Source organism: Hoplias malabaricus, chromosome 3, assembly GCF_029633855.1.
Source record: "Hoplias malabaricus isolate fHopMal1 chromosome 3, fHopMal1.hap1, whole genome shotgun sequence".
In the NCBI taxonomy this organism is placed as follows: domain Eukaryota; kingdom Metazoa; phylum Chordata; class Actinopteri; order Characiformes; family Erythrinidae; genus Hoplias; species Hoplias malabaricus.
Window position 1 is genome coordinate 78,325,668 of NC_089802.1, and position 23,220 is coordinate 78,348,887.

The following is a 23,220-nucleotide window of genomic DNA, read 5'->3' on the forward strand; positions in this document are numbered from 1 at the left end:
CAAGGGAGAAGCTGGTTTTCCTGATGTTCCTCTCAGAAAAAAGTTCTTCCTTCATGTTGAAGATGACGGTAGTGCTCTATAGCAATAAAAGTTACATAAGATTACAAACCCAGAATGGCTTAACCTTAATATAATATTATAAATGAGTTATTTACGTAATAATACATGAGAGGGAGTGCTATAACGTGAGATACTGGCACTGGTCAGCTGCGGTTAAGATCAGTACACCAGTGCTAATATCTCACATTAGAGCACGAACCTCACGTATATTATTGCGATTATACCACAGTTCGTTATCGTTTCGTTTATTATTAGGTTTCCGTGAGGGAAAATAGTCCCATTCCTTTTTGTTCTTTAGGTGTGGGAATGAAAAACGAACCAATTCCCTGTTGAGTGAAAAAGTCGAAAAGTTCAGACACAGCTCTGTCTTGTAAGTGCCGGTGTCGTTGCTAGGTTACATGTATTTTTCTGAGTGATATTGGCACTCCTGGAAGGTTTCTCAGCCAATCACATCACAGGGTGGGAACTAACTGTGGTATAACTAATGTTAATATCATTAAAAGCTTCATGTCCTGCCATTTTTTTTACATTTTTTACACTCCACACTCCTCTGACCACACAGGAGCACTGTGAAGTTCTACAACTACTGATGACAGTCCAGCTGTTGCTCTGCATACATTGTTAGCCCCATTTCACCCTACCTGGAATCACTGGGCACAAGGCAGGAACACATCCTGGTGGGGCATCCTTCGCAGGGCAGCACACACTCACATATTCACTCACACACTATTACGGACAGTTTTGAGTCTCCAATCCACCTACCAACGTGTGTTTTTAGAGCGTGGGAGGAAACCGCAGCATCCGGAGGAAACCCACGCAGACACAGGGAGTACACACCACACTCCTTACAGACAGTCACCCGGAGGAAACCCACACAGACACAGGGAGTACACACCACACTCCTTACAGACAGTCACCCGGACGAAACCCACACAGACACAGGGAGAACACACCACACTCCTCACAGACAGTCACCCGGACGAAACCCATGCAGACACAGAGAGAACACACCACACTCCTCACAGACAGTCACCCGGAGGAAACCCACGCAAACACAGGGAGAACACACCACACTCCTCACAGACAGTCACCCGGAGGAAACCCACGCAGACACAGAGAGAACACACCACACTCCTCACAGACAGTCACCCGGAGGAAACCCACGCAGACACAGTGAGATCACACCACACTCCTCACAGACAGTCACCCGGAGGAAACCCACGCAGACACAGAGAGAACACACCACACTCCTCACAGACAGTCACCCGGAGGAAACCCACGCAGACACAGGGAGAACACACCAACCTCCTCACAGACAGTCACCAGGAGCAGGACTCGAACCCACAACCTCCTGGACCCTGGAGCTGTGACAGAAACACTACCTGCTGCTCCACCGTCCCGCCCAGTAATAATAATAATACATTTTATTTATAAAGTGCTTTTCAAAGACCCTAAGTCTTAGACCTAGAGCCGTACTAAATGGCTCACACACACAAAGTAAAACAGAGTTATACCGAGGCCAGTGCACAGCACATTGTAAGCTGTAACAGTTAAAGTGGACACAGCCAGCAGACATTGAGGAGTTGCTCCCCCCAGCCATCAGCTGGAGCAGCCCCAGAAGACCGACATCTGAATGGGCATCTCATTCCAATCAACAGCAGCTAGCACCGGTGTTAACAAACAGGCCATCCAGGTTAGAGCTCAGAGCAGAAAGTAGCACTGCACTCAGGTACCCTCACAGACAGCCACAAATTAAACAAAATCACTAAACCAACCAACAAAAAAAACATGAGTGAGATGTGGGCAGAAACGGCAGCATGCTCTGACCTGCCACTGACCTCGGACAGATAGACCGTTTTTAAACCCCTCTGTGTCACTGCTGGACGGCTAACACACACTGTGCAGCGACAGATCTACAAGGTGGACCAACGAGGGAGGAGTGTCTCACAGAGTGGACAGAGAGTGGACGTAATTAAACTTTTCTTGTCCTAATGGTGGATTAAACATCTGGAGAGTGTGGGTTGTTTCTGTGTGTAATTTAATGCCTGTTTGATGACGATAGGAAGAGAAATGTTGTTTATGTTGTAGAACCTGAGGCGTGCATTTGCCGTGAATATGAGCTGTGGTTGTACGGCGTGTCGACTGCAGCTGCATTGTTGCTGCTGGGTGTTTTCGTAACGTCATAATGATACAAATGTTGCAAAGACCTCTGATTGTATTATGATGTCATAATAGCATTGATTCAGACGGGTGCTTCTTTATCTCATGTTGCGTCACAGTTCTAGTTTTACATTTTTGGTTAATTTTGCACAGGAACCAAACCATTTCTCATAATATCTTTTTAAAAATACAGAGAAAAAAGACTAACAATGAGTCTTTGTGATTCAATAAAGAGCTAATTTCCAGGTCACGATGCTGTGTGGCTATAGTCAAAGGATGTGTTCAGATTCAAAATTAGTGACACACCTTCAACAGAGAATACACTCACAAACTTCACTACACAACCACTGCTTACCTTTTAAATTCAATGCCGTTGAAAGAAAAGGCAGAAAATAAATTAGAAATTAATTAGACTGTGTTATGTGACCCAGGGGTTTCTGGGTATTTTTGCACAAAGATACAGTCGCTTCTTACTCACACACACCGCTCCCCCTGAAAAGATAGTCGCTTCTTACTTTTCTTACTTCTCACTTACTTCTTACATTAGATTAGAAACCCAGAACGACTAAATAGCAGCACATTTATTGTTAATAACATGTAAAGCCTAATGTTCTGCCATTTTTGTTGTGGCCTATTTTTATTTTTTATTTTTTTTTGCATGGGGGTACACATACTCCACATTCGACTGACAACTCAGGGGAGCCTTGTAGTTCTTCAGTCACAGACTGTACTTCGTCTGTTGCTCTGCATACTTTGCTATTTGTTTTTATAGTATATTTGTTTTTGTTTGTTATCATTTATTTGCATCTAATTATGTCTGGATTAAAGTTAAACATAGTTGCATTTGTCAACTAATCTCACCCCAACCCTACACACATGCCATGGTTGCCAACTGAGCATCTTTATGTCTCAAGCGTAGTTTAAACACCTGGAGAGTGTGGGTTATTTCTGTTCATAAATAAAGGATGTTTAATGACTGTAAGAAGAGAATTTATGTTGTTTTTATTTCATAGAATCTGAAGGATACAGTTGCCTTGGTTCAGATTCAAAATTAGTGACACACCTTCAACAGAGAACACACTCACAAACTTCACTACACAACCACTGCTTACCTTTTAAATTCAATGCCGTTGAAAGAAAAGGCAGAAAATAAATTAGAAATTAATTAGACTGTGTTATGTGACCCAGGGGTTTCTGGGTATTTTTGCACAAAGCTGTGTGTTTCTCAGGCTGAGCTCTTCATAATGTGCATACTTCTAAAGAAATAAAGGTTTTAAACCATCTTGACCACATCGGTCTTCATAAAGAATGTGGCTTCTTGATCTGTTAGAGAGGTAAGTATGTGTGTGTGTGTGTGTGATTTCAATTGAATATTTCAACACAATGTCTTGTGTAATATACAACATCCTCAAAGTCTGTAAAATTCACTGAAGTCATTTTTATTCCCAGAGCTTCTCTCTCTGTGTGTGTGTGTGTGTGTGTGTGTGTGTGCTTGTGGTTCAGATATATTTGTCATGTTGTGGTGACAAAGACATGTTTTCATATACACAGTGTGGTACCTTGTCTTCCTCATGGGGACAAAGGTGAAGTGCTCATTACATTAACAATAACATTTTACGATAAGGATGTGTGTTAGTGTAAGGCTTAGTCTAATAGTAGTTAGGGTTTAGGTGAGGGTTAAGTTCAGTGTTAGGCTGGTATCCTACTAATGGAGAAGGTTAGCGTAGGCCTCCACAAAACGACTGGAAGTCTATGTAAAGGCCACACAATGTGTGTGTGATTTAAAGCCAATAATTTTTATAAAATTCAGAGAATGTTTCCTCGCCCTGTGCTGCTCTCTGCTGTTTGTTCTGGAAAAAGTTCAGATGTTTGTCCGCAACCCTGGCTCTGTAAATGGAAAACAAACTCTCTCTCTCTCTCTCTCTCTCTCTCTCTCTCTCTCTCTCTCTCTCAGAAAAGGAACCACATCTGGAGGTGTTTGGATGGTGGAAAGACTCTGAACATTGAAAAGCACAAACCGAGATGAGGATGTTGCTCTATTTCTGCTCCATGGGTGGGTAACACTGACTTATTTTTGCTGTTACAGTTACATCACTTAAGGTGGAACTGACTCTAAATTCAGGAGAGCACTAACTGCATGAAAGTAAACACAGAGGGAAAGTGTCACAAAACTAAACAGCTCGAGTTACACATGAGTTTCTGTGGGAATTCAAACAGTGAATAAACACTTACAGACAATTTACACTTCAGACACCAACAAGATACAGTCGCTTCTTACTCACACACACCGCTCCACATTAAAAGATACAGTCGCTTCTTACTCACACACACCGCTCCACCTTAAAAGATACAGTCGCTTCTTAATCACACACTGATCCACCTTAAAAATACAGTCTCTTCTTACTCACACACACTGCTCCACATTAAAAGATACAGTCGCTTCTTACTCACACACACTGCTCCACCTTAAAAGATACAGTCGCTTCTTACTCACACACACACCGCTCCACCTTAAAAGATACAGTCGCTTCTTAATCACACACTGCTCCACCTTAAAAGATACAGTCGCTTCTTACTCACACACACTGCTCCACCTTAAAAGATACAGTCGCTTCTTACTCACACACACTGCTCCACCTTAAAAGATACAGTCGCTTCTTACTCACACACACACCGCTCCACCTTAAAAGATACAGTCGCTTCTTAATCACACACTGCTCCACCTTAAAAGATACAGTCGCTTCTTACTCACACACACTGCTCCACATTAAAAGATACAGTCGCTTCTTACTCACACACACCGCTCCACCTTAAAAGATACAGTCGCTTCTTAATCACACACTGCTCCACCTTAAAAGATACAGTCGCTTCTTACTCACACACACTGCTCCACATTAAAAGATACAGTCGCTTCTTACTCACACACACCGCTCCCCCTGAAAAGATAGTCGCTTCTTACTTTTCTTACTTCTCACTTACTTCTTACATTAGATTAGAAACCCAGAACGACTAAACAGCAGCACATTTATTGTTAATAACATGTAAAGCCTAATGTTCTGCCATTTTTGTTGTGGCCTATTTTTATTTTTTATTTTTTATTTTTTTTTTGCATGGGGGTACACATACTCCACATTCGACTGACAACTCAGGGGAGCCTTGTAGTTCTTCAGTCACAGACTGTACTTCGTCTGTTGCTCTGCATACTTTGCTATTTGTTTTTATAGTATATTTGTTTTTGTTTGTTATCATTTATTTGCATCTAATTATGTCTGGATTAAAGTTAAACATAGTTGCATTTGTCAACTAATCTCACCCCAACCCTACACACATGCCATGGTTGCCAACTGAGCATCTTTATGTCTCAAGCGTAGTTTAAACACCTGGAGAGTGTGGGTTATTTCTGTTCATAAATAAAGGATGTTTAATGACTGTAAGAAGAGAATTTATGTTGTTTTTATTTCATAGAATCTGAAGGATACAGTTGCCTTGGACACCAGCTGTGGTTGTACGGCCTGTCGACTGTAGCTGTGCTTTTGTTGACGCTTGTATTGATCTTTGCTGAAGCACTATGTGTGAGTATCACTGATGTTTATAAACATCATGTGCAAATCCCAGTGGTTTGTCGATATGATTTCTGTGTTTGTGTGTGTGTGTGTGTGTGTGTGTGTGTGACTGTATACACTCACTTTAAACCTCTCTCTCCTTCTCTGTCTTAGAAGAAGAAGCCCCCTGTTCAGCCAGTTCAACTAGAAGCACTACTAGCGTGGTTTAGATGAGTGTCGTTCATTGACAGCATTGTTTTCTTTAGAGTGAACACATCTTCAGTGGAACAAGGACATGGCCAGTCCCCGACAACAAACATCTCCCGTCTTCATTCTGTATCATTTAGTTTCCTTCAGACAGTGAGGTTCTCTGCATGGACCCATAAAAATGCCCCAAACACCCATTAATAAAAGCCAAGCCCCCCCCTCCACCGCAACCAGTCTTCACTTCTGCCAAAGGGTTTGAGGTGCTCAGCTCCTGGCCTTCACCTGCACCTGCTCCAGCACCGAAGACTAAATAGGACGGTGTTCTTATTATTGGAGATTCAATAGTTAGACATTGCATCATCCATATGCAATAAAGAGTAATGCAACTGTGTCTTGTCTCCCAGGCGCACGTATCCTGGACGTTGCCAGATGGCTTCCCTCAGCGCTTTGGCAGCGCAAGGACTTCGGCACCATCGTTCTCCACGTGGGAACAAACGACATCTCTGCCGCCGCAGCGAGGTCCTGAAGGAGCACTACGGTTCGCTTCTGGATACAGACGGAGACGGATGCTAGGATCATCGTTTCTGGCACCCTGCCCACCTACCGTCAAGGATGCGAGGCATTTAGCAGGCTCTTCGGGCTCCATTCCTGGCTCCTGGATTGGTGCGGCACTGTCAGCGTAGACTACGTCAACAACTGGGAGTGCTTTCGTGAGTGTCCGGCCCTGTATCGTTGGGATGGGCTTTATCTGAGCCGTCTAAGATCCGTAGTTCTCTCTGAGAACATTGAGGTGGTTCTGCGCCGGGACTGACTGGTCCTTCCTAGTCACATCAGACAGGTAGGTGGACTGGATAGCGAGCAGGTAAGTAATATTAAAGTTCCTAATGTTCCACCTGACTTTCTCTCTGCTGTTAGTATGATGAGTAGCATGTCCATATCACCCACTCTGATTAACACTAATACATTTTTCAGCATTGAGACTGTGTCTGTTCCCCGCAAAGCTTGTTATCACAGACACCCAAAAATCAGTTTTAACAGCCTAATTAGAATTAACACCAAGGCATTTCAGCACTTCCAGCATTAAATTAGGGCTTTTAAATATACAATCTCTAGCATCTAAAGCACTCACTGTCTGTGATATTATTACTGATAACAAACTCTATGCATTATGTATCAGCGAAACATGGGCTAAACCCAATGAATACATTGCCCTAAATGAGTCCACTCCCCTGGCTTCATCTATTACAGTTGCCCACGAACATCTGGTCGTGGTGTAGCCACAATTTATGACCCTACCATAGACACAACACAAAAATCTGGTTATGACACTAAATCCTTTGAAGTGCTTACTCTTAAAGTTACTGCATCAAAAACGAGGCACTCTGTTATGCTCATCACCATCTATCATCCTCCTGGGCCTTATACAGAATTTCTTTGTGAATTTGCTGATTTTCTCTCAAGTGTAGTTATCATTTCAGAAAAGGCCTTAATTGTTGGTGATTTCAATATTCACTTTGAGAAGGATCATGATCCACTTAAAACTGCATTTGAATCAATTTTGGATGCGCTAGGTTTCACTCAGAATGTTACTGGGCCCATTCATCAATGCAAACACACATTGGACCTAGTGTTAACACGGGGCATTGAGATAAATAATCTATCCAATCTGTCGTTATATGAGACCATCTCTGATCACCATCTAATCATATATGAAATTGTGTTAAACTTTGATATCTGTCCACAGCCACACTATATTAGAAAGCGCACTATAACATCCTCAACAGTTAGTGATTTTATCAATAACCTTCCATACCTTACCACCATCTCTTTTCCAACTCGAGCTCATTACAAACAACCTACAAACTTTACTGTGTACAAACCTAGATAGTGTTGCACCAGTCAAGACCAAACAATTTAGAGAGAAAAGGCTTGCTCCATGGTACAGTGACAGCATGTGTGCCTTAAAACCGGCTGCTCGTAACCATGAACGTAAATGGAGACATACACAATTAGAATGTTTCTGAATTGCATGGCAGCACAGCCTCATCGACTACAAACATGCCTTATCCAAAGCCAAATCACAGTACATCTCTTCTCTTATAGAAAACAACAAAGACAACCCTAGATTCCTTTTTAGCACTGTATCAAATCTAATTGGCAACAAAAAGAAAATCAACCCCATTGTCCCCTCTGATTTCTGTAGTAATGACTTTATAAGGTTTTTAATGATAAAATTGATTGCATTCGCCTCAGAATCCAAATTCAGTTCAAAGTCATATCGGTTCATCTAAATCAACTTTATGCTTACTGGATCCTGTACCAAAACAATTATTTAAACAAATTTTACCTAAAGTCATTAGACCATTGCTCACAATAATAAACACATCCCTCAACATTGGATATGTACCAAAACCTCTGAAACTAGCGGTAATCAAACCAATTATTAAAAAACCCAGTCTTGACCCTCTTGTGCTCGCAATCTACAGGCCAATACCAAACCCCCCTTTTATTGCTAAGATTCTAGAAAAAGTCGTGTCCCAGCAGTTGTGCTCTTACCTACAAAACAATGACATTCATGACATTTTTCAGTCTGGATTTAGACCAAATCACAGCACAGAAACAGCTCTAACAAGAGTAACTAATGACTTACTCCTTTCACATGATAAGGGCTATATCTCTATCCTGGTGCTGCTTGACCTTAGTGCAGCGTTTGATACCATAGAGCACGTGATGCTTCTTGATAGGCTGGAAAATCTGGTAGGAATAAAAGGATCTGCCCTCACTTGGTTCAGATCCTATTTATTTGACCATTATCAATTTGTTTATCTGAATAATAAATCCTATAATCATACTTTAGTTAAATATGGTGTTCCACAAGGATCAGTGCTTGGCCCTGTATTGTTCACACTCTACATGCTGCCACTGGGTCGACTAATCCGTAAGCATGGTATTCAATTCCACTGTTACACTGATGACACACAACTGTTTATATCAGCCAAACCTAATGATGTTGCTTGTCTACGTAAAATAACAGAATGTCTAACTGAAATTAAAGACTGGATGATGTTAAATTCTGATAAAACTGAAGTCTTGTTACTAGGTACAGATACTCAGAAACATTCACTCAGAAATGCTGCTATTAATCTTGATAATTCAACAGTAAGACACAATACTATCATTAAAAACTTAGGAGTAGCCTTTGATTCGACTCTCACATTTGATACCCACATATGCAACACAGTCAAAACCGCCTTCTTCCACCGATGCAATACTGCCAAAATTCTGCATATCTTATCCTGAAAAGATGCAGAGAAACTAGTGCATGCTTTTATAACTTTACATCTAGACTACTGCAATGCGCTGGGAACTCCCTGGCAGGGAGCTCGTGCAAAGCGTTACACAAGCTTCAGTTAGTTCAAAATGCAGCAGCCAGAGTGCTCACTAGAGCTAGAAAATTCAACCATATCACCCCAGTTCTCTCGTCCCTACACTGGCTACCTGTAAAATTTCGCATTGACTATAAAATACTCCTCTTAGCTTATAAATCTCTACATTTTTAGGCCCACAGTATCTTACTGAACTTCTCAAACCTTACCGCCCGTCACGTACACTTCATTAACAGGATGCCCATCTACTCTTTGTTCCACGCTTTAAGAAAAACACTGCAGGAGGAAGAGCCTCTCACAAAGCTCCTCAACTCTGGAATAGCCTTCCGGTTACTATTCGGGGCTCAGACACACTCTCAATCTTTAAATCTTGATTAAAAACCTACCTTTTCAAGCAAGCTTTTGGTTAATCATTCACTTTCAGGTTACTCCTTCTCTATTAGTGTTCTAGCTGGTTTTCATATTATCACTGTTCTGTATTAACCTGGTCATACTACCATAGCTACAGCACTTTTAGTTAGCTTTCTAGTAACTGCCAACACGCTATCTGTTGCTGGGTTCTCTTGCCTGACCCGTGGAAGCTTTTTTCGCAGGACAATTTTGCCTGTTCTTTACCATGACCCTACTAACCTCTGTATTTTTATTTGTTCCCTTTGTCTGGTTTTCTTTCTCCTGTCTCTCTCTCATGCTTTGAGATGTCCTGCTGCTCTCCAGGTGTTGCCCTGATCCAGCCCCTGTGTGTCAGGAACAAGATCCTAGCCTTGTCTCATCTACACTATCATGCTTGGCCATGCTGGTTTATCTCAAATGAACTCTGCACCTACTTTTAACTCTCACAGAATCACTGATCACCTTCTCCTTCCTCAGACTCATACATCACTAATATACTACATTCACATTACTATAACCCCTTCATCTGTCATCATTTCACTTTTACTTCTGTTCTGTTCTCTGTTGTGTCCCTGGTGTCGACCCGGGGAGGATGGGTTCCCCGTATGAATCTTGGTTCCTTCCAAGGTTTCTTCCTCGTGTGCTGAGGGAGTTTTTCCTTGCCACTATTGCCCCTGGCTTGCTCACAGGAGGCTTGGACCTGGATCTCTGTAAAGCTGCTTTGTGATGACTTTGTTGTGAAAAGTGCTATATAAATAAAATTTGATTGATTGATAATGTTATAGATTTTTTTCCAGATGCTGAAAAATTCATAGCATCAGTAGCACATTTTTACGGAAATCAGCAAGCTTTGATGAATTGGATAAAAAAGAAGAGATTTCGTTTAAAAAAATCACCTGGCAAAACTGAGGAGGATGGTGGCTCAAAAGAAAAATCAACTGTAATGAGCACTTCACGGTGGGTGATTGTCTCTCTTCCCACTATTTTTCATCTGTTTCTTTCTTTCTCTTCTACAATTTACTTTGATGGACAAACTTAGGATAGGTTCCCTGAACATTAATGGGGAAAGTGTTAAAGGGCAATTGTATGTGATCTTATTTAGTTTCCTATGGTAAATGCAGGGATAAAAACCCACGGGTGACACAGAAGAAAACAGCCTTTGCAGGACTTGAGAAAACTTGAGGCAGCTTGAAAAGATACAAAATGAGTGTGTAGGTGTGTGTGTGTTTTGCGAGAGGGGGGGGGGCATGGTGTAGAATCACACCAATACCTTTACCTGGCTATGCCTGTAGCTGACATGAGGCAAAAAACCAGAATAGAATGGTAAATATCCCCAGCTCAAGGTGTTAGCCATTAAAGGTGACTGGCTCAGGTGCTGCACTTCCTCCCCCTGGTGGCCAGGACAGGAAGAGTACCAGAGCCAGCCCTAACAATGCAATCCAGTAACACTGAGAGATGTGTAGAAAGAAACATAGCTAAGTATAAAATATATTTAGCAATAACCAGTTATGTGCCTTGTGCTGATTAGGGTTCAATTATCAGAACTTTTATCTTTTCTACTGTAGCACACAAGCAGAGTGATAAATGAAGGACATGGTGATACATTTGAATAAGAAATAGACGTGAATGCAATGTAGCAATTAGCCATAATGTGTATTGGCATTCAACATTAAAGCCTGTGTGTTTGTACTAGCTCCCCATACATCTATTATCAGGACCTTTATTGTCAAGTCTTACAATCACCAAGTCCAGCATACAGAGAGAAAGATGAAGTGAGAAAGAAATTTGTATGATAACGTCTGTGGGCAGACCAACAGAGACGATCCAATGATATCACAGACCACAAGGTGAAAACCATGCTTCTGTTTCCTTCTCATTCTCATCAAAGTTGCTGCATTCCTCTGAGGCACAATTGCTGTGTTGCAGACAAAAGAGAGAAGTTGTCATGGTGTGTCCACATATTGTTGCATGGTTTATCATTGTCTCTTCCATCTCTGGTGAGTTTTCTATATGTCTGTCTTTTATTAAACTCACAGGTTTACTCAGCTTTAGGCCTGAGTTCTTACAGGTGCCTCTTAGAAGCAGTTGATTTAGCTTTACAGTAAACCGGTAGATGTTTAAGGTGTGTATTGTGTGAAATTAATTACGAATTTACGTAGCCATGAGAAAACATAGTTCTCTGCATTAATGGTGCCTTTCCAGACATGCAAGCTGCCCATGCCACAAGCACTCATGCAACCCCATACCATCAGTGATGCAGGCTTCTGAACAGAGCGTTGATAACAACTTGGGTTATCCTTGTCCTCTCTGGTCTGGATGACATGGCGTCCCAGTGTTCCATAAAGAAATCATGACTCATCTGACCACAGATGGTTACATTTCTTACAGATTTTATTTATTTTATGTATTTGAACTGTGTAACTATATTAGAGAGGGCTGAAGCAAAATTAACTTCAAACATCAGCACAAGACCCCTCTGCTGAGTGCCATCAAATCCTCTCAGCAATGTCCCAACACATCCTTGTGCGATAAACAGAAGTGTGACACTGATGTCAGCAATCAATCATTGAAGTGATTGAGAGATTGTTCTTTAGCAAAGAAAATGGTTCCTGAACACACAAAGAACTTTTTGTATGATTAAAGCGTTCTTTGCATCATGATTGTGTACTTCAGATTGATGGAGAATGTGCTATAAATGGTTCTATAGAAAAGGGTTCTATATGAAGCTTGTCAACCTTGTTACAACAGAGGAACTGTTTTTGGCGCCGTACAGAACCCTCTTTAAAAGGTGCCTTTTATAGCACATTCTCATCGATCTGAAGAACACCTTCATGATGCACGGAACACATTAATCATACAAAAAGTACTTTTGTGTGTTTAGGGTTCTATATAGAACCATTTTCTTTACCAAAAACCCTTGTAGAACCATCATTTTTGAGTGTGTAGAAAGTGGTGGTTTGGCTTGTGTTTGACGTTCCACCACAGCATCTGCCCTTTGACTTCCATCAGAACCGAGATTCAGGAGCAGGATTTGTGTTCGTGTCTAAGGGGAAGGGGAAATGCACACAGCAGGTGGCTGCTGGAACATTGGAGTACTCCAGGTAACTGACTGTTATTTTAAAAGGTGATTAACTCTGTGATGTGTTTCCTCTCAGCGTATGGGAATGTGATGTACATCCACAGAGAGATGGGTTCCTCCGTGAAACTTCGCTGTGAAAGTTCAAATGACAGTGAAGAGCTGAAGGCCTTTTCCCTACGTCGTGGACCTGAGGAATATGCCAGAAAAATCACAGAAGTGCTGTACCTCAACATTGAGCGCAGCGTCTACATCCGTAATCCAAAGAATCGCCATCGTATCTCTGTTCAGAATGAACTGAAGAACCACAGCGCTACAGTCACCATCACAAACCTGCGGCAAAATGACACTGACCTGTACTACTGCTTCTTCTACAAGGAAGGTGTTATATCTGGTATTCCTGGCAAAGCAAAGTTCTTCCTTCATGTTGAGGATGATGGTGGGTAACTTCACTGGTCACCAATAAGATTTACGTTAGATTAGAAACCCAGGGTGGCCAAGCATTCATGTATTTATTGTTACTAGCATTAAAATCTGTAATTTAAACTTGACCCACTTTGCTCATGAGAGTAAACACACTGCACTCACTTCTGACCACACAGGAGCACTACAATTACAGACTATAGTCCACGTGTTGCTCTGCAAACTTTGTTGCTCCCCTTTCCCCCTGTTCTTCAGTGCTCAGGACCCCCACAGAGCAGGTGTGATGTGGTGGTGGATCATTCTCAGTGCTGCAGTGACACTGATGTGGTGGTGGTGTGTTAGTGTGTGTTGTGCTGGTGTAGAGTGGATCAGACGCAGCAGTGCTGCTGGAGTTTTTAAACCCCTCAGTGTCTGGACTGAGAACAGTCCACCAACGAAAAACATCCATCCGACAGCGTACTGTGTCCACTCACTAGTTATTGAAGGGGACACACCTACTGAAAGTCTTCATGTCTCAAGTGTAGATTAAACACCTGGAGAGTGTGGGTTATTTCTGTTCATAAGTAAAGAATGTTTAATGACTGTAAGAAGGGAATTTATGTTGTTTTTATTTCATAGAATCTGAAGGATACAGTTGCCTTGGACACCAGCTCTGGTTGTACAGCCTGTTGACTGTAGCTGTGCTTTTATTGACACTTGTATTGATCTTTGCTGAAGCACTATGTGTGAGTATCACTGATGTTTATATACATCATGTGCAAATCCCAGTGGGAATCAGTGGTGTGTCAATATGATTTCTGAGTGTGTGTGTGTGTGTGTGTGTGTGTGTGTGTGTGTGTGTGTGTGTGACTGTGTACACTCACTTAAAGCCTCTCTCTCCCTCTCTGTCTTAGAAGAAGAAGCCCCTTGTTCAGCCAGTTCATGAAGATGTGAGACAGTTCCTTCTATCAACTAGAAGCACTACTAGCGTGGTTCAGATGAGTGTCGTTCGTTGACAGCATTGTGTGCTTTAGAGTGAACACATCTTCAGTGGAACAAGGACATGGCCAGTCCCCGACAAGAAACATTCTGCATCATTTAGTTTCCTTCAGACAGTGAGGTTCTCTGCATGGACCCATAAAAATGCTCCAAACATCTATTAATAAAAGTGTAAACCTATTAGACATTTCTCCTGTACAGAAACCACTTTAGAGATGTTTGTTTTTTTCTGTCTCCAAGCGTTTGTACTAGACATACATCATATACATAAAACAAATAAAACAATGTGATGTATTAAGGCTGAATTTGAATTCATCATTCATTGTTGGTGTTTGATAACACACAAATAGCAAATAAATATTGAGGATAATTTTATTGAAACCCAGAGAAACACATCTGGAACATTTGCAGTGTGACATAGACAGATTTGTGGTGAATTATTAATGAGCTCATTTCCATGTCTCTGTCACATCTGCTGCCAATCCTCCACACCAACAGAGGTCGCTCTCACCACAATTCTAGGACTTGTCAAATGATTCCTGTGTCTTCCATTTTGTATAAAAGCCATTTGTCTTGCAGGCTTCATTGTGAAGTCTTGTTTTGTATTTTCACTGCAATTCTGAGCATTCTTGTACTGGACTAGCTTTCGTGTGTATGGACACTTGGTTTGCTCTATTAGGTTACTGGTTTTGGAATTGTGTCTTTTGGATTGAATGCATCGTACCTTGGACGGATCTCATGGTTTTGACCTGGTTTATTGTTGTTGCTGACTTTGTGTTATTAAACCTGCACTTGATTCTAACTCCTGTTTGGAAGTCTCTCATTACAGAAGACTTTGCCTAAAGATGGAATCAGCAGGTTTAGAAGACAGAATGGCCCTCCAAGAACAAAGAATGTATGACTTACGGAGTCTCATGCAATAAGTTCTATTTCGCACGTCTCTTCCACTCCCTGAATCTCAGGAACAACCAGTAGCAGAAATTCAAGAGTTCAAGAAGTTTATTGTCATTTCAGAAGTATACAGTGTTTCTAGCTTCTACAGCTGAGAATCAACCCTTAGCCATGTCCCCACCAGTTAACATCGCTCTACCAGAAAGGTATGATGGGTCTGTGGATAAAGGTAAGGGTTTTCTGATGCAGTGCAGCCTATATATTGAACACCATCCAGAAGAGTTTAGTTCTGAAATGGACAGAACTCATTTTGTAATTTCTCTGCTTACTGGGAGGGCCAAGGATTGGGCTACAGATTTATGGTCACAGAATTGTGACATAATCAAACCTGAGACCTGATTTTACTCTCTATTTAAAGAAGTTTTTGGTCATCCCAAGGCTGGTTGTGATGTGGGTACCCAGCTACGTGAAATAAAACAGGGGAATCGCTTTGCTACTGAATATGCTCTAGATTTTAGAATGAGTGGTTGGAGGGAACCAGTGCTTCTGACTGTTTTCCAGAGAGGTTTAAGAACAGAGTTGCAGGTGGAAATGGCTGTTCGTGGACATTCTAAGAATCTGTAATGAGGGACTTCCAAACAGGAGTTAGAATCAAGTGCAGGTTTAATAACACAAAGCCGGCATCAACAATAAACCAGGTCAAAACGGTGAGATCCGTCCACGGTACGAAGCATTCAATCCAAAAGACACAATACCAAAACCAGTAACCTAATGGAACAAACCAAGTGTCCATACAAACAAAAGATATGCCAGTACAAATATTGCAGTGAAAATACAAAACAAGGCTTTGCAATGAAGCCTGCAAGACAAAGGGCTTTTATACAAAATGGCAGACACAGGAATCATTTGACCAGTTCTAAAGGTCTGGCGAGAGTGACTTCTGTTGGTGTGGAGGATTGGCAGCAGATGTGACAGTCTCATTTCTGTGTAGTTAAAGGCAACCGACCTTTATCTCATGAAGATTTTGAATCAAATGGAGTGACAAGTGTCATCAACAGAAAACACATTTCATTTTTATCTTACTGGAGCGCGCTCTCTCTGTCTCTGTTTCTGCTGGTGTGTGGTTCAGATAAATATGTTGTGGGGTAAAACCTGTTTACAAACTCACCTTGTGGGACGTTATCTTCATTATGTAAACCATTACATTTTAAGGCCATGACATATGTAAAATACAGGATTTGTCTAGTGGTTATAGTAATATTAGTAAGTACGCTTACAGTTGGGCTAGAGATAGGACTATTCCAGAAGTCCCTGAAGTAAAAGTCGGAGGTCCATCAGTTAGAGAATTGCAGCCCAATGCCAGGGGCCTTATACCTCTCTTGCCAGCACTTGGCATTGAGCAGAGTGAGCTTAGGCAGATACTGAGGTGGAAAATCAAACACACTCTACTTGACATTCCATGTCTTAGAAACACTTTAATACTCACACTACACAACCTGGGCAGTACAAGGGTGCTGCCTGGTACCCATTGTCTGCTGCTCACTTCTGGGCTCTGATCAATGATAAAAGAGCACTTTGAACTTTCCTCAGGCCAGAATCCCACACATCCCAAAAAGAAAATGGATTGAGTATGGAGCTGAGACTTCTCCAATGTGACAAACTGATGGTTCTTCAACAGCTGGAGAACCCCATGGGAGTGGGCCATGTGCTCATTTATGGACTTATAAATTGGATTAAAATTTTTGGATTAAATATGGATTAAAAAGTTTATTCACATAAAAAAAAAGTTTATTCACATAAATAAACCTGTGCTAGTTCAATGCCTCCCTCTGGATCTTATTATGAAATGTTAGAAGATGGCTGGAGCATTTATCAACCCGAATGGCATCATCAGGTTTTCATAGTGTCCAAATCTGATGATGTCAGCTGTCTTCCACTTATCACCTTCTCTCATCTGCACCAGGCAATGAGCACCATACAGGTCCATTTGTTTGAAATGGAAACCTGCTCCAGTGCCTTAAATGCAGAAATTACAGAGGAAAGTGTTAAAGGGCAATTGTATGCGATCTTATTTAGTTTCCTATGGTGAATGCAGGGATAAAGACCCATGGCTGACACTGCAGGTCTTGAGAAAACCTGAGGCAGCTTGAAAAGATACAAAATGAGTGTGTGTGTGTGTGTTTTGGGGGGAGTGGGGCAGTGTAGAGTCACACCAATACCTTTACCTGGCTAGCCTGTAGCTGACATGAGGCAAAATACCAGCATAGAATGGTAAATATCCCCAGCTCAAGGTGTTAGCCATTAAAAGTGACTGGCTCAGGTGGTGCACTTCCTACCCCTGGTGGCCAGGACAGGAAGAGTACCAGAGCCAACCCTAACAATGCAATTCAGTAACACTGGGAGATGTGTAGAAGGAAACATAACTAAGTCTAACCTGAATTTAGCAATAAGCAGTTATGTGCCTTGTGCTGATTAGGGTAAAATTATCAGGACCTTTATCTTTTCTACTGTAGCACACAAGCAAAGTTATAAATGAAGGCCAGGGTGATACATTTAAATAAGAAATAGACGTGAATGCAATGTAGCAATTAGCCATATTGGCATTCAATATTAACGCTGGTGTGTTTGTACTAGCTCCCCATAAATCTATTCTCTGGACCTTTTATTGTCAAGTCTTATAATCACCAAGTCCAGCATACAGAGAGAAAAATGAAGTGAGAAAGAGAGAAGATGAGGACGGAAATTTGTGTGAGAACGTCTGTGGGCAGACCAACAGAGACGATGCAATGATATCTTGGACCACAAGGTGAAAACCATGCTTCTGTTTCCTTCTCATTCTCATCAAAGATGCTGCATTTCTCTGAGGCACAGTTGCTGTGTGTCTACTTGTTGTTGCATGGTTTATCATTGTCTCCTCCATCTCTGGTGAGTTTTCTATATGTCTGTCTTTTATTAAACTCACAGGTTTACTCAGCTTTAGGCCCGAGTTCTTACAGGTACCTCTTAGAAGCAGTTGATTCAGCTTCTTTACAGTAAACCCGTAGATGTTTAAGGTGTGTACTGTGTGAAAATAATTAGGATGCTCAAGTGTCAACAGGCCTATTGCCTAGTTCTACCAGAGGAACATTAAAATAAACAGTATTGGGCTGTAGGGTGTGTGGTGTTATGAATGAATGAATCAATGAAAATTCCCCAAATGAAACAATGTAGAAAATTATACTGGACAATGATTATTGAGCAAATTTTAATTTTAAACATTTGATTCCAGGTGAAGCATGAGATTTATGATATTGAAAAATATTTCTGAAAATGTGAGAGATGTTATGTGGCTTGTAACCACTGGTTGCATTTTCAATATGAAAGAAAACGTCATATGGTCAGCGATTATGTTGTTGAATCCATTGAACACCTTTTTTTCCATTGCACATTAAGAACAGACATTTTTTGTTTTTGGGAGTCTTTATTTTAAAATATTTAGCATTTTTTTGTGGTCTGGCAGCACGGTGGCGCAGCAGGTAGTGTCACAGTCACACAGCTCCAAGGACCTGGTTTCCTCCGGGTGACTGTCTGTGAGGAGTGTGGTGTGTTCTCCCTGTGTCTGCATGGGTTGTTTCCTCTCACAGTCCAAAAACACACATTGGTAGGTGGATTGGTGACTCAAAAGTGTCCATAGGGGTGAGTGTGTGAGTGAATGTGTGAGTGTGTGAGTGTGTGTGTTGCCTTGTGAAGGACTGGCGCCCCCTCCAGGGTGTATTCCCGCCTTGCGCCCAATGATTCCAGGTAGGCTCTGGACCCACCGTGACCCTGAACTGGATAAGGGTTACAGATAATAAATGAATGAATGCATTCATTTTTATTGGTTAATTGTAAGGTTAAAAGGAAAATTTTGAAAACTCACTGTAAACTAGAAATTGAACAAAATCAACCCTAAAGACTCTGAGACACTTATCAGATGCACCCCTGGACTCCTATGAACTTTTAAATGTTTAAGTATTTCTATAAATGGTGAAAGAATATTTGAAGTAGGTTTTGATGTATCTTTTGTGATTAATACGGCTGTGTTCTGTTTTGAAAATGCAGTGTACTGAAACACTTTTTATATTTTTGTTAAAACACAGATCCCTGCGGTGCCTGTTGTTTTAAAAGATGAATAAATGCATTGTGTTTTTCCTTCCAGTGAATACAGATGTGGTTTATATCCACAATGAGACGAATGCCTCTGTTGAACTTCCCTGTGAGAGTCCAAATGTCAATGTAAATTTAATGGCCTTTTCCCTACTTTGTGGACACAATAAAACATGGGAAGTGCTGTATCTCAGGGCTAACTACAAAGCATCGATCCATAATCCAGAGGATTGCCATCGTATCTTTGTTCAGGACGAACTGAAGAACCACAGAGCTACAGTCATCATCACAAACCTGCGGCAAAACGACACTGACCTGTACCACTGTGTCTTCCATGAGAAAGTAAACTCAGGTTATTCTAAAATTCTCGGCAAAACAACGTTCTTTCTTCATGCTGAGGACAATGGTAGGTAAACGGTTCTCTACAGCAATAAGATTTAAATTAGATTTAAGACTCAGAACACTTAATCAATTTTATAAAATTATATATTTAGTGTTAATATTATTAAAAGCTTAATGATCTTCCATTTTGAGCTTGGCACATTTTTGGCATGAGAGTATAGACACTGACCATACAGGAGCAATTTGTAGATCAGTTACAGACTGTAGTCGGTCTACTGCTTTGCCATTCGGTCGGCTTCGTTTACCATCGCCTCCTCCACCTCTAGTGAGTCTTTGTCTGTGTTTGATAAACTCAAAGATTCACTCGGTTATAGGCCCTCGGTTAAGTTCTTACAGACAATAGTTTATTCTCTGGCATCAACATCTATGTCAAGCATCAGCCAGGGGAGTGTAAACCTCCAGCACTGGACTGTACAGCAGGATATGTGTTCTCTGGAGTGATGGAGTTCCATCCACTGCCTTTGAGATTAGCCGGAGCATCAGAAGCTATCTTCCAACATCAGCAGCTGACATCACTAAAGTTTATGAGGCTGAATGCCATCAAACACTCAAACCTATGTTCCAGTACCTCCTCAGGTGAAAGACAGATGTAGACGTGTGCACACAGCCAAGGCAACAAACAAAAAGTGTGTGGTGTGAGCGTTCAATCAGTTCTTTTATGAAGAAAGTCTAGCATGTGTTTGATTTTCCACCACAGCATCAGCCCATTGATTTCCATTGGAGATTCAAGGGAAGGGTTTCTGTTCAGATTCAGGGGAAAGGGCTGAGGTGCTAAATGCATGGGTGGAAGAACCCTGCAGTAATCTGGGTAACTGTTATTTTTTAATGTGTTTAACTGTATTATATATTTTTCCCAGTGTATGGGGGTGTGGATTATCTCCATGAAAATGCAAATGCCACCGTGGAGCTTCCCTGTGAGTATGGAGGGCTGATGGCCGTTTCCCTACATCGTGGACCCAAACTCACTTGTGTGCTGTACCTCCAGGATGAAAGAGATCATGAATTATATGATCACCCTTGCATCTCTGTCCAGAACAAAGTGAAGAACCACAGCAACAAAGTCAGCATCACAAACCTGCAGCAAAGCGACACAGACCTTTACTACTGTTTCTTTTACACAAGAGGAACAAATGGTTTTCCTGAAATTAATGGCACAAAAAGGTTTTTTCTTCATGTTGAGGATGATGGTAAGTAACTGCACTGTACAGCAATAAGATTTACATTAGATTAGAAACCCAGAAAGACTAAACAGCAGCACATTAATTGTTAATATCATGTAAAGCTTAATGTTCTGCCATGTTTGTTGTGGCCTATTTCTATTTTTTTTGTTTGGGAGTACACATACTCCACGTTCCACTGACAACTCAGGAGTTCCTTGTAGTTCTACATTCACAGAATGTACTTCGTCTGTTGTTCTGCATACTTTGTTACCCCACTTTCCACCCTGTTCTTCAGCGCTCAGGACCCCCTCAGAGCAGGTGTGATGTGGTGGTGGATCATTCTCAGCGCTGCAGTGAAACTGATGTGGTGGTTGTGTGTTAGTGTGTAGGGGCATAATGAGTGGAAACTGGGTTGGGTTAAATACCTGGACAGTGTGGGTTGTTCCTGTTCAATTGTAAATGTTGTTGAATGTTTGTAAAAGAAAAAGGCATTTTATGTTTGTGTTGTTTTAGCTCAAGAATGTAGTTGCCTTGGGAATATGCTGTTGGTGTATGGCCTGTCTGCTGTAGCTGTGATGTTGCTGTTAGGGGGTTCCATCTTCGCTAAAGCCTTGTATGTGAGTATCACTATAGTTTATAAACTGGGGATATAAGTAGCATGCATTTGGTTTTGTATCTTTGTGTGTGTGTATTACTGACACTCCAAACCTCTGTCTTCCCCTTTCAGAAGAAGGAACCCACAGTCCAGCCAATTTATGAAGATATGAAACAGTTACCTCTATCCATCAGAAAGCAGGAGTAAGTCTGGTCCAGACGAGTGTCGCTCATCAACAACATTTATTTTTTCACAGTGAACGCATCTTCAGTCTGTCCTCGAGGAAATACATCTCCATCCTTCTTACTGCAGCAGCTTCACTTTCCTTCCATGGAGTAAGGGACTCTGTGTGGCCCTAGAGAAATGCTACAAATGTCTTTAAATTAACTCACTAACAAAATTTCTTTTGAACAAACACCTTCTCCTTTAGAGTGAGCACTTCACTGATACGTGCTTTTCTTATCCATTCTCTAGTCCTTCTTTTATTGGCCACAGAGCCCTGCTCTTCTGGATCATAGACCACTCCCCAACACTTGATGTCAGAATGGCTTGTGATAAAGGCTTATATATTGGATAAAGTTCTGATTGTGTAATGATTTTAAAATTATGTATTGCTTATTGTATATTTCTTAGATTTAAAATTGTATTTTATAATTTGATAAATGCTGATGTTGAATAGAACTATAGTTTTATATTATTTTATAATTGTTTTATTATGATATCATAATTATTTCAGTATAGTTGTTTAGTGTCATAAGAGCACTGGTTTAGCCAGAACTTAGTTTCTTTATGTGGTCCTGTGGCTTTGAAGTAACCTATTGTAATTATTGTTTTATTGTGATGTCATAATGGTCCTGAAATTACCAAGGGTTCTGATTGAGTGGTTTATTATGATATCATAATGTTACTCATGTAGCCATGCATTCTAACAATTTTGTGATGATGCCATAACAGTGGACAAGTCTTACCACACTGATATCTTGACGACACTGCCCTTATTGTCATAATGCGGTCAGAGTGTGTTATCGTTTGGTAAATGCAACTACTGTGATCTGATTATTTTACGTTATTACATTAGTTGACCAAATAAATTATTTTACTTTATTACAACAACCCAGAAACTCATCTGGAACTATTGCATTGTGACAATAACAAAAAGAGTCTTTGTGATTTATTAAAGAGGTCTAAAGTAAAAGGAATTATTTCTGTTCATGTTTCTGTGTGAAAAATAATAAACAACATCCACAATGTTTGTGAATTTCTGAGACGATTTCGCGCTCTTTCTTCATCTCTCTCCTATTGGAAGATGGCTGGAGCATCCATCAGCCCAAAGGGTATAACCAGTTATTCCTAAACCCTGGAACCCAAAAGCCTAACTGCATATTGGAGCACTAGTCATTTCAGAATGCTGCCTAAACCACATGGTGATGGATCGAATCTGAACCGAAATGAAGACCCTGGTCCTAGGGACCACCCAGTGATGGCACATATAAAGGCACCAAAGGTAACCCAAGGGGTCCCATGCAAGAGTGGTATAGAGGTGTTGGAAGAAGCGATGGACTGAATAGGTTTTCTTCAACTCCGAACAAGCCAGGTGTAGGTACTGAACATGACCACAATAAAGACACCATCCCTTGTGTGTGCAAGCTTCTGGTTCTTGGAGAGAGCCGTGTATGACCCACATACATTGGCTGAACACACTGGTCTGCCGTGTCAGAAGCAGCTATAGTTAGATCAATGGTAATGTGTGACTCTCGGGGAGCTGGGAAACCAATGACCACCCAATAGAGAGCAACTTCAATCGGCATCTGTCTCCCACCTGTGG